Below are 13,200 nucleotides of genomic sequence, written 5' to 3'. Positions count from 1 at the left end.
GGACTCTTTGACATCTGCTGAGTGCTATACCCCTAATCTAGGGACACATTCTACTCATTTCCCCACGATATGTTTACGGGTTGCACACACATTTTCCAACATATAAAGCAGGTCGACATCATTTCTAATTAGTGGTCCAATCATTCCATTTTTTCACTTTCAGTTGACCTCTTTCAAAACCCCCGGGGCAGGACCTCCTGGAAGTTAAATGAGACTCTCCTCAAATTACCTATTTTCAAGGAGAACATATCTGAAGCCATAACAAATTACTTTGACCTCAACATAAACTCAGAGGTTCCAACCCCCACTATCTGGGAAGCCCATAAAGCAGTAATTAGGGAAGACATTATCCAATTTGCCTCTCTGTGGAAGAAGGAGCGTACTGAGACACTTAACAATCTATCTTCCCAACTTAAAGACCTAGAAACCCTGCATAAGTAATCTAATTCTGGCTCATTAGGTCACAGCACCTCGGAAGCCGACTCTCAGGCCCCTCATTCATGCTTAAACATGTGTTCCTTGGCCACACTGTCTCCTCATCAGATCTCCTCCCTGAACCGTGATATTACTGACAAAGAAGTTACATTTACCTTGAAATCAAAGAAAAACTCTAAAGCCCCTGGCCTGGACGGCTTCATGATGTCATACTATAAAACATTCTCCAAAGAACTAGTGCCCCACTTGTTCAACAATATTTTACAAGGAGGGAAGTTCAATGATGAATCCATCTGATCCACCATAGTGGTTATCCCCAAACCTAACAAAGACGCAACATGTCAAAGCATTTATCGTCCCATCCCATTAATCAATGCTGATGTAAAACTCTTTGCCAAACTTCTAGCAACCTATCTAAATGTCAACTTTGGTTTTTCCTGACCAGGTAGGCTTTGTCCCCACCAGGCAAGCTCCGCACAATACTAGATGAACAATAGATATTATTGCACGTTAATCAACACAAAATCCACAAAATTCTACAATCAACATTGCAATGCATTTGTTTTTTTGTTTATTTGATAAATATTTCAAATTGTCATTATTTTAAAATAATATGTTGATGAGGAAATAAATCATTTACAATTAGATAATAATAGCAACATGTTTTATTGTTTATCCTTAGAAAACCTGAGAGAGAAGCAACAAGAGACAAGAGCTGCAGACAGTGATGTAACCCCTATTGAGGATACTGAAACATGTCATTTTGCTGGAAATGGTTAGTAAAAATTTTCTTTGGACAATGTTTGTAAGTATAGTGTTTTATGTTAAAGGCAGTTGACAAACCTGTGGTGTATATGTACGGTGGTGTGCTATTCCGTCACTTATCTTACTGCTTTAATAGTAAAACTATAAAAACCATTTAAATTCATTTAATATTCCGTCACTTCAAAATTTCCACTTTGCAGCTATTTTTAAATTTCATCATAGGCCACTGATTAAAGGTATATAGGTTAGTCGTTTACGGGGGCGTCTTTCCCATTGGGCACAATGGGCAGGTGCCCGGGGGCCCTACATCCCAGGGGGGTCCGTCAGAAGCAGCACAAGAAAGGAAAAAAAAAATACTTAACTTTAGGACAGCTGGCGATCCGGCTCCCTCCCTGTTCTCCTCCGTGTGGCGCTGGCAGTGCATTTTGGGTGTGACATCATAACGCCCGCCAGTCAAGCATTGCGGAATGTGACGGAGGAGGAGAACAGGGAGGGAGCCGGATTGGCAGCTGTCCCAAAGGTAAGTATTTTCTTTTTTTTTTAGGTTCAGTTTTTTTTTTTTCTTGCGCTGCCTCTGACGGGCCCCCCTGGCCTGCAGGGCCCATATATATAATCATATTTTTTTTGTTATATATATATATATAGGGGTCCAGGTGCACGGCTTTAGCTGGGGGCCCAAATCGTTGTTAAGAGGGCCCTGGTTGTTTATGATATAAATCAAACGTTTTGTGTACCTAGCAGTACATTTCCATCATCAATACAAAGTGCCAAGTTCATACTGACCTTATTATACTGATAAATGTAACTAACGTCATTAAAAAATGTAATTATGTTTTATTTATCCAGAATCAGAAGAGTCCCATCATTCTGTTTCTTTAACGTTTTCACCAGAAATTCCTGTGGTTCGGCGTAAGTGTAGAGTCATAATTTTTTTTTTTATTAATAATGTAAAACAATATAGCATCTTTCTAAATAAATAGGTGTGAGTTTCTATGTATGTATGTGTATATTTTTATTTTTATTTTTTTTTCTTTCAAAATAGCTACAACAACAACCACAGCTTTTGAGGCCCTGCAGCAAACATTTCAGCGTTTGGAAGACACCTCACAATCCAGAATTCAACGTGGAGAAAGTGCACCTTCCACATCTAGTTTTCCTAGACTTACAACATTTGCAAGAGAAATGGAAAACTCGCAGGAAGTGAGGTGAATCAAAGATGCCATTGTTGGACTTACAGAGGAAATGTTAAAACAGAGGCAATTACAGATTAACACCAATAGAGACATTGCCACTATTCTTTCTGGAATCTTAGCCTCCCAAGAAAGAACCGAAGTGAGTATTGGAAGAACTTCCAATACTCTAGACCAAATTTCGCAGAACCAGCAACAGACTGCAGCAGCAAATATCCTCATAGCCACCAACCTTCAAAGTTTAAACGAAGAAATGCGCTCAAGAAGGCTTTTGGAAAATCTTTCTGTTAACTTTCCAGAGTGGAATGTGTCAGGAACCATCCCTCAAACAGGACAACCTCAAAGTGCTATAACCAGCTTAAGGACCCCAGAGATACCGTTGGATTTGACAGTGCAGTCTGCAAGGCCAAGCCCAGAAGAATTGCAATCTGCACGAAGAAGACTGCTATCATCATCATCATCAGAGGATCCAGTGATGCAATCTACCCCCAACGTAAGTCAAATGTTAATCTATTTTTTTTTATTATCTAATACTTCAATATTTATTACGTTCACTAACCCAATCTATGGTCATATTTTATATTAAATAATTAGTAAGACAAAAGTACGCAAATAAACAAAATTTTTAGTAAAAATATATTTATTTAATAATTATTTTTTTTTCAAAATTATTTTTTTCAGAAATAGAAGATATAATTGATTAATTTATAAATATGGAGCAACAAGTTTTAAAAGTTTTCAACGTTTGAACATTTTGAAATATTTCATTTTGATGATCACAATGAACCTTACATGTAAAAAGGTATGTATTTGGATATTTTTAAAAGTTCATAAAGATATACATTTCTGTTATATACATATATATATACATATATATACATATATAGATATATACACACATTTATACATATATATGTGTGTATGTATATATATATATATATATATATATATATATATATAGGTATAAGTGTATATGAATATGCGTATATGTATGTTTTTTTAAAAAAAAAATATTTTCATTTTGTAGTTGAAAATACACAAAGTTAGTATGAAAACATGCAAGTAATCCTTCAAATAGTGGAAGAATATTTAATAATGGTAAGTGTAATATATATTTGTGTTTACATTAATCTGATTATGTTACATTTTATATTATTAGGTATTATATATAAATTTTTTCTGTTTAAATCCCTTAGACAAAAGATTTCATAATTATCTAATGGTCTATGCTACGAATCATGATGTTATCCCAAAGAAGAACTAAAGACAAGAATTTAGTTTAACATATAATTAACCATGGTATGTTATTGATATATAAATGTATATGAAAAATATTTTTATATGCTAATGTTTTTTACAATTGTAACAATCATTGTAAAATATTTTCATTGTTATTGTAATGTTATTGATGTTAACAGTGCAATAAAAAATACATAGTTCAAGAAATATTATCACTAATTTTTACAAGATAATACTTAATCCTGATGAAAAATAAAATAGAGGATTGATTGTCAATGATGCTAATGTTGCAATTTTAATTCAACTGTATGTTTGTCTGTATGTATGTTTTTAATTTTTTTTTTTAATTAGAATATATTTTTTTCCTAATTCACAGACGACTTAAGAGGATAGAAGAACTACTGTGAAAAATACAAGAAATTGGAGAAAAGCAAAGACCACAGAAAACTAAAATACTTAATGATATAGAAATTTTATTGCAAAAAGAAAATATGTTAATTATTAAAAAAAAATATTTTTTTCTTTAAAACATGTGTCTTTCATTATTATAATCTATATAGATTGTTGTACAATATAAAAGGAAAATAAATATTTGTTCAACACATCATATTGGTTATAAAAAAATTATTAACACATTTTAAAGAGTGAATAACTTTTTTTGGTACAACCAAGCAATCATTTCTCTTATAGTTTAGATTTATGTGGTATTTCAACAGTATACATTATATATAACAAAAAAAAAACAATACAAGTGGGTCAATAATCCATGCAGTATTCAAAATCCAGTCGCTGTTTCCGTCTGCAATCCACAGCCAAATGGTAGTGACAGGTAGATTTTGGAGAAATAAAAGATAAAAAAAGGTAATTTCAGTGTGAATATGTGTCAGTAGTGATACTTTACATAAGGTTACATTACACAGAGCATAGCATAGTGCAGTTTAAAAATGATGACACCCACCTGTCCAAGAAGCTGACTCTTGCAAAGTGTCATGGACTTGGTCTTCAAAATCCAGTCGCTGATTCCGTCTGCAATCCACAGTCAAATGGTTGTGACAGGTAGATTTTGGAGAAAGGAAAAGATAAAAAAAGGTAATTTCAGTGTGAATATGTGTCAGTAGTGATACTTTAAATAAGGTTACATTACACAGAACATAGCATAGTGCAGTTTAAAAATGATGACACCCACCTGTCCAAGAAGCTGACTCTTGCAAAGTGTCATGGACTTGGTCTTCAAAATCCAGTCGCTGGATCCGTCTGCAATCATCCTTTTAAAATCTTAACTAACTATTATTAACATTAAACTTATTTTAAAATAAAAACATATATATATATATATATATATATATATATAAAAACTTTAACCGAACGCTGAACGATTGTTTGAGATATCTCCCACTAATTAATTTGAAGTCCTGAAAAAAAAAAAAAAAAAATATTAGTTATTATTTAAATTATATTTATAAAAAAAAAAAAATGACATAAGAAAATTCACACTTACATGAAAAAAAATCCAAAATGAAACGCTGGCGCTCACGAGTTCCTGTTTCCCGACCAAATGCTGTGGCTGAAGAAAGGTCTTGATCCTGTAAAACAGCAGGATCTATCTCTACCTCCAAATTATTTGCCAAACAGATATTGTGCAGAATGCTGCAAGCAATAACAATAAGGCAAACTTATGATGGTGAGTACAGAAGCGCACCGCCGGACCTGTCCAAACAGCGGAACAGGCTCTTAAGTAGCCCAAAGGTACGCTCAATTACACCTCTGGTTGCTATATGTGCCGCTTGGTACCTTTTTTCAGCATCAGAAATTGGATTGGACACTGGAGTGAGCAACCAGGCCTGGCTCCCATATCCTGGATCACCTAATAAAAAAATAAAATATATATATATTTTTTTTTATTACTGTTCTTCTCATTTTAGAAATAATTATTAATAGCGATTACCTTGATATAACTTACCCAGGAGCCATCCATGAGGAAAATCTCCCTCCTCAAACCTCTTGAACAGTCCTGAATTCTGCAAAATAAAAGAATCAGGAGAGGAACCAGGGAAGCCAACACAAACATTTAGGAATTTTTTTCTGGCATCACACATCATCTGCACATTCATGGAATGGAAGTGCTTTCGGTTTCGAAAGCTCTCTTCCATTCTGTGCAGAGATGTGAGTGCCACATGGGTGCAATCTATTGTACCCAGAACATTTGGCATATGTGCCACACTATAAAAATTGGATTTGACCTCCCGCCATTCTAATTCAGACTGTGGGAATTTAATAAATTCCCTAGTATGTTTTTTCATGGCTTTAAGGACCTGGAACAAACTCCGTGAAAATGTGGATTGGGAGAAACCCGCAATTACGGACAATGTCAGTTGAAAAGTTCCCGACCCTAAAAAATGCAATGTCCCAAGCAGCTTTGCCAATCCAGGCACAGCATGGTTTATGGGGACTGTTGGTTCCAGGTCCTCTTTAAGGAGGTCATATAAGGAATAAATTGCATCTGAGGATAGGCGATATAATCTTATCACCTCATCCTCAGGGACCCCATCAAGTAACCGACGTGTGCGGTACAGACGGGGCCGTGGGACCCGACGCCTTGCATCAAGTAATGGAGCCACAGCATTCCTCCCTCACTTGCAGCCACATGCACAGCTACATTCTCCTCTATTTCAAAAGCATTTCCTTCCTCTCCCCCCAACTAGCAAACCAGCATGTGCATAATCATCAATACATGCTGCATACATAAACTGCCAAACGGTTATAGAAAATGGCTCCATTACTAATGCCTTTGTAAATGGTAAAAATTTATATTTAAAAAAAATAATAAAAAAATTAAGTATTAATTAACTAAATCAATACTGCTAGATATAAAACTATTAACAATTTTAGATAAAATATAGAAATACAAATCCTTAACTATATTAATACTGCTAGATACAAAACTATTAACAAGTTTAGAAAAAAATATAGAAATACAAATCCTTAACTATATCAATACTGCTAGATATAAAACTATTTACAATTTTAGATAAAAATATAGAAATAGAAATCCTTAACTATATCAATACTGCTAGATATAAAACTATTAACAATTTTAGATAAAAATATAGAAATACAAATCCTTAACTATATCAATACTGCTAGATATAAAACTATTAACAATTTTAGATAAAAATATAATAGAAATACAAATCCAAACAGTTGGCTCAGTCTACAGCTCTGCAAAGTGTTCTCTCAGGTCAGTTGAATGATAAATGTAACTAATGTTTTAAATTTTAATCCAGTGGACTATACCATTTGCTTTTTTCTAAAGGGGGTGTATTTAAATATCATTTTACAAACTTTTTTATTTTCATGGGATTAAAGTTATTTTTAATACACTATTATCATTTGAGAGAAGTTTAATAAGTATAATATTAACAAAAAAAGACCCATTTAAAATAAGTTTTGAAACTAAAGGATGCATTAACGCTTTTAAAACACCTTCAATGGTGCGATCAAAAAAATGACTAAACGCGATTTTATTCTACATGCGGTAACGCGATAATTTACAATTGAATAGCCTGCCTGCACTTGTTCTATGGGCTTGGAAAAAAATTGCGTATTTCCTACTTAAACGCGTAAAATAAGGGGAATTGAATTGTGTGCACTCTATGCTAACGCTAAAACGCGTAAAATAGTAGCGGTATCGCAAAATCACGGACAATTGAATACCCCCTAAGAGTAAAAAGAAAGGCACAACGAAAGCATTACTTGCTACAAGATTGAACATCTCATCTCTGTTTTGCTCCTATTTTTTTAATGTTTTATATTTTCTTTTAATTTGAAACAATTTTAAAGATTACTAATAAAAGTAAATTTTTATACTACCATTATTTTGTGAATGACATTTGAATTCTCAAGTAGATCTCCATATAAAACACCTTCATATATACCCAAGGAGTGCCTCGTGTGAACAGTAGTTTTCTTTTTTACTCTTCAATCAATACATTTCATTTCACTACTTTGAGAGCACCCAAGTATATTGAATATAAGGACACATTCTCTACAACATATACTGCTGGGTTTTTAAAAAACAATAATCTTTCTTATGCAGTTGAAAAAAAAAGACTCCCCAACACAGACCCTCTTTTACCCATTTATTGCTGACCAAAATCTATGGGGTGTCCTGTTCTTTCTTCCTGATTTTAAATCCATGGTAAAATACAAAACTAAACCATAGTTAATGCTGTTTTCATGCTCCTAGAGGAGCCATGTCACGAAACGACAAGCCGCTATCTGTCATTTTAATCAATAAAAAGCAACTTTGCTCTGATTGGTCAGAGCATGGGAAAGTCGGTCTAAATTGGTCAGTGGGTCTCAACGATAACCGCTATGCCCTACATTACTACAATGTAGTTCAATGATGGATGAACTATAACATTTCAGAGTCCTATAGGATTTGGGCCTACCCTAGAGGATGCAGACGCTTTACTGGATTGAAATATATATAGCAATAGGCTGAATGGCAGAAAAAATATATACACGTATAACCCGTGGAAATACTGAAAGTAATAACATTTAGTAAAAATAACACATCTGTGGGGGACTCACCTGCCTGGCGATTCCCCGTGGGCTGTCGCTGTCCTTGGGTGGCGGTGGTCTTCTCCGTTCGGCCGGGGTGGTGAGACAGTCGGGGCTCACCTCCCGGCCATTTAAATCTGTGGCGCCGCGGCGAGCCAATCAGGACTCGCTGCGTGATGACTTCAGCGCGCCGTCGGCTATTTAAGCTGCTGCGCACTCCGCTATTTTCAGTTAGTCGGTGGAGCTTGAAGAGGGAGGACATGGACCGAAGCTTGTCGCGATCAACAGGAGAAGAAAAGAAGGCAGCATAGAGCTCCAGTGGCGGCAGAGAGCCCTTGTCTGGGCTAAGAGTGCCTCTGCCACCTGAACATCGCCGGGATCAAGAAAAGAAGACTGCGGCTGAGTCTGGAAGCAGCGGCAGAGGGGAAAAAGGCCAGCAGAAGATCCCGAAGAGCAGGGAAGCAGGTAAGGCCCTTTTGGGCACCACCTCTATGGGGCCCCACCCGCACCACACTGTCTCCACTAAGGGCACAAGGCCCTGGGCACTGTCGGGCTCTAGGCGGCCCGTGGCAACAGCTAGGGGGCACAAGGCCCATTGTAACTGGGCACAAGGCCATGGTGAAAAGGGCATAAGACCCTGTAGGCAGCGAGCGTGAGAGCCCTGAGAGAGTAGGGTGTGGTCCCAGTGTGGGAAGAGTATACTAGGTGAGAGGCCTAGGTAACAGTAGAGCAAAAGGCTCCTGTTAGTGCTATACTAAACTGTCTGGTTAGATAGCAGATGTGTGTTTATGTGGTCAGCCTGCCATATACTGTAGCAGAGTCTTATTCTGTCTGTGCGGCGAATACTGTATTGTGCACTGTATTTTGGTTGTGCTGTGTGTGTTTCTTTACAGGTGCAAGACGTCATTAAAGGTAGGCTCTTGTTCCTTACTGTTTTCCTGCAATAACCTGTGTCTGTGGGGACAAGGTGTAGTTAAGCACACACACTTAGCCAGGCAAGAACACACAGTAGACTTCCTGTCCCATAGGTCCCTGGGGTTACATTGGTTTCCAGAGGTGGTGATCTCACTGGCAGTGCAGCACAGCCCATTTGAGTTCCAGGGGTGTTCCGTGGTTCTATTTGGGTGTTCCAGTCCTCAGTTCCAGCAGGTTCTCTGGTGGTTCTGGACTGGGACGGTGTTCCGCTTGAGGGAAGGCAGCTGTTTCGAGTTCCGGTAGTGAAGACTGGCGGTTCTGTACGGCAGTTGACACTCCGGTGGTGCGCTGCTCCAGAGAGCCTCTTTCGTGCCATCTGCGACTAGTCCTTACGATTCCGTGAGTGACCCCATAGGAGAAGATAGTCTTCTCGGTATGACCTGGGTGAGGGTTTTTGTGAACAGCCCTCCGGAGTAGACCAGGAACATCGGCTGGTGTTCCCCGTAAAGTAGAGGGAGGAGGCTTAGGGAGTACAGTACACCCAGTTTATAGTTAAGTTGCGTTCCTGGCCATTAATTAGTTGTTAGGGTCGGGTTGCCTGTTGTTAGTTAGTGCAGTTGTGTGGGTGTACATACTAGCCTCACTGGTAGAGTATAGGGAAGCTGTGTTGTGCCTGTCCTTTACAGGTGACGGATAGAAGCAGGAGAGGAGGGACCGGAAGTTGGAGTGCCTGGTGAGTATAACGCTCTATTTCTTCTTTTGGTTAGGCCCGAGAGGTGAGTGGGGTACTTGAGGCGGAACTGTTTCTGGTCTCAAGTACTCGTAGTCCCGCGCCCTTGGCAAGAGTAAAACGAGATGGCGGCAAGCGAGATTGACTTGATAAAGCTAAACTAAGAAAATGTAATAGTACTGTATGTGTGTATTCCAGTGAACACACAAATCTGTGAATTAGCAGATCCACCATTTTGTGAGTGACAGCAATCTCACTACATGATAGTGCTGAATCTGCAGCAAACCGCAGGATGTGATGGCATACCATGTCTGTATTGCTCAAGGAACACGTCCATTAAGGCTTCTTCCTTAATCGTCGTAATTTCATTGCTTTTTGGAGTTTGAGTGGAAGAGTTTCAATAGTTTTCTTACAGTTTAGATGGTGTGTAAGGAACCTTAATCGGACATGTTAAACCGTAGGGTTTTTTGTCTATGGAATTTCATGGCTTTTTGTAAAGTAAAAATATTGATAATTTTTAAATTCTATGTATCTAAATGTGAAATCACCCACCCTCTGCCCAGCAACAATTCTCTATCACATGCCACCCTGCCCCCTAAATTATTACATGCCCCTCCCACTGCCAACAAGGTTCTCTCACATGACACCCACTTTTCTCACATGTCATCTCCTGCTCATCAGCCTTTCACACATATGGGCCTTTGCTGACCAGCTACTTTTTTTATATGCCACCACCTATCAACTAGATTTTCTCTCTCATGCCACTCCCTGACCATAAACTTCTAATATCTGCCCTGCACACCAGCTATTCTATCACATGCCACCTCATAACCAACAGCATTTCGCTCACGTTACCCCATGTCTACCAGCTTTTCCCTCACATGTCACCCAACTCACCAGCTATTCTCTCACATTCCAACCTCTGCTCCGCCAGTGACAACTTCACAACACAGAGAGCCATCCCCTGGTCCCTGCACAACACAGAGAGCCATCCTCTGGTACCTGCACAATACATAGAGCCATCCTCTGGTCCCTGCACAACACAGAGAACCATCCTCTGGCCCCTGCACAACACAGAGAGCCTTCTTCTGACCCCTCCACATTACATAGAGCTATCCTCTGACCTCTTCACATTACATAAAGCCTTCCTCTTAAACCTGCACAACACAGAGAGCCATCCTCTAACCCCTGCACAATACAAAGAGCCATGCTCTGACCCCTGCACAAGACAAAGAGCCATCCTCTGACCATGTACAACACAGAGGTCATCCTCTGACCCCTGCACAATACAGAGAGCCATCCTTTGACCCTGCAAAACACAGAGAGACATCCTCTGACCCTGTACAACATATAGGTCATCCTCTGACCCCTGCACAATACATAGAGTCATCCTCTGACCCCTGCACAACACAGAGAGCCATCATCTGACCCTGCACAACACAGAGAGCCATCCTCCGACCCTGCACAACACAGAGAGCCATCCTCCGACCCTGTACAACACAGAGGTCGTGCTCTGACCTCTGCACAATACATAGACCTATCCTCTGACCCCTGCACAATACATAGAGCCATCCTCTGGTCCCTGCACAACACAGAGAACCATCCTCTGGCCCCTGCACAACACAGAGAGCCTTCTTCTGACCCCTCCACATTACATAGAGCTATCCTCTGACCTCTTCACATTACATAAAGCCTTCCTCTAAAACCTGCACAACACAGAGAGCCATCCTCTAACCCCTGCACAATACATAGAGCCATGCTCTGACCCCTGCACAAGACAAAGAGCCATCCTCTGACCATGTACAACACAGAGGTCATCCTCTGACCCCTGCACAATACAGAGAGCCATCCTTTGACCCTGCAAAACACAGAGAGCCATCCTCTGACCCTGTACAACATATAGGTCATCCTCTGACCCCTGCACAATACATAGAGTCATCCTCTGACCCCTGCACAACACAGAGAGCCATCATCTGATCCTGCACAACACAGAGAGCCATCCTCCGACCCTGTACAACACAGAGGTCATGCTCTGACCTCTGCACAATACATAGACCTATCCTCTGACCCCTGCACAATACATAGAGCTATCCTCTGACCCCTCTACATTACATAGAGCCTTCCTCTGACTCCTGCACAACACAGAGAGCCATCCTCTGACCCCTGCACAATACATAAAGCCTTCTTCTGACCCCTGCACAGCACAGAGAGCCATCCTCTGACCCCGGCACAACACAGAGAGCCATCCTCTGGTCCCTGCACAATACAGAGATCCATTCTCTGGTCCCTGCACAACACAAAGAGCCATCCACTGACGTCTGCACAACACAGAGAGCCATCCACTGACACCTGCACAACACAGAGAGCCATCCACTGACGCCTGCACAACACAAAGAGCCATCCACTGACGCCTGCACAACACAGAGGGCCATCCACTGACGCCTGCACAACATAGAGAGCCATCCACTGACGCTGTACAACACAGAGGTCATCCTCTGACCCCTGCACAATACATAGAGCTATCCTCTAACCCCTCCACATTACATAGAGCCTTCCTCTGACACTTGCACAATACATAGAGCCATCCTCTGACCACTGCACAACACAGACAGCCATCCTCTGACAATGTACAACACAGAGGTCATCCTCTGATCCCTGTACAACACATAGAGCCATCCTTTAGCCCTGTACAATACATAATGCCATCATCTGACCCCTGCACAATACATAGAGCCATCATCTGACCTCTGCACAACACAGAGAGCCATCCTCTGACCCTGCACAACACAGAGAGCCATCCTCTGATCCTGTACAACACAGAGGTCATCCTCTGACCCCTGCAGAATACATAGAGACATCCTTTAACCCCTGCACAATACATAGAGGCATCCTCTGACCCCTCCACATTACATAGAGCCTTCCTCTGACACTTGTACAGTACATAGAGCCATCCTCTGACCCCTGCACAACACAGACAGCCATCCGCTGACCATGTACAACACAGAGGTCATACTCTGATCCCTGTCAATACATAGAGCTATCATCTAACCCCTCCACATTACATAGAGCCTTTCTCTGACCCCTGCACAACACAGAGAGCCATCCTCTGACCCCAGCACAATACATAAAGCCTTCTTCTGACCCCTACACACTACATAGAGTCATCCTCTGACCCCTGCACAACAGAGAGCTATCCTCTGACCCCTGCACAATACATAAAGCCTTCTTCTGACCCCTGCACATTACATAGAGCCATCCTCTGACCCCTGCACAATACATAGAGCTATCCTCTGACCACTCCGCATTACATAGAGCCTTCCTCTGACACTTGCACAATATATAGAGCCATCATCTGACCCTGCA

At 40.1% G+C, this 13,200-nt stretch overlaps 1 long non-coding RNA gene across 2 annotated transcripts in view; it reads left to right on the top strand.

Moving 5' to 3' along the window:
- The first annotated feature begins 1,123 nt into the window (after positions 1–1,123).
- The window catches only part of LOC142158672 (uncharacterized), a 163,882-nt gene continuing 151,805 nt past the window's right edge, over positions 1,124–13,200 (top strand). Inside the window, exons 1-4 of one of the 2 annotated variants that reach the window (XR_012692841.1) lie at positions 1,124–1,210; positions 3,418–3,488; positions 3,587–3,689; positions 4,006–4,104. This is a non-coding gene — a long non-coding RNA (uncharacterized LOC142158672). Of the gene's footprint in view, positions 1,211–3,417; positions 3,489–3,586; positions 3,690–4,005; positions 4,105–13,200 lie in introns of those variants that run through there. The other variant, XR_012692842.1, reaches the window with a different exon arrangement.

This window comes from Mixophyes fleayi, chromosome 5 (genome assembly GCF_038048845.1).
Source record: "Mixophyes fleayi isolate aMixFle1 chromosome 5, aMixFle1.hap1, whole genome shotgun sequence".
Classification (NCBI taxonomy): domain Eukaryota; kingdom Metazoa; phylum Chordata; class Amphibia; order Anura; family Limnodynastidae; genus Mixophyes; species Mixophyes fleayi.
The sequence above is the reverse complement of the archived record's forward strand: the minus strand, read 5'-3'. Positions and strand labels throughout refer to the sequence as shown.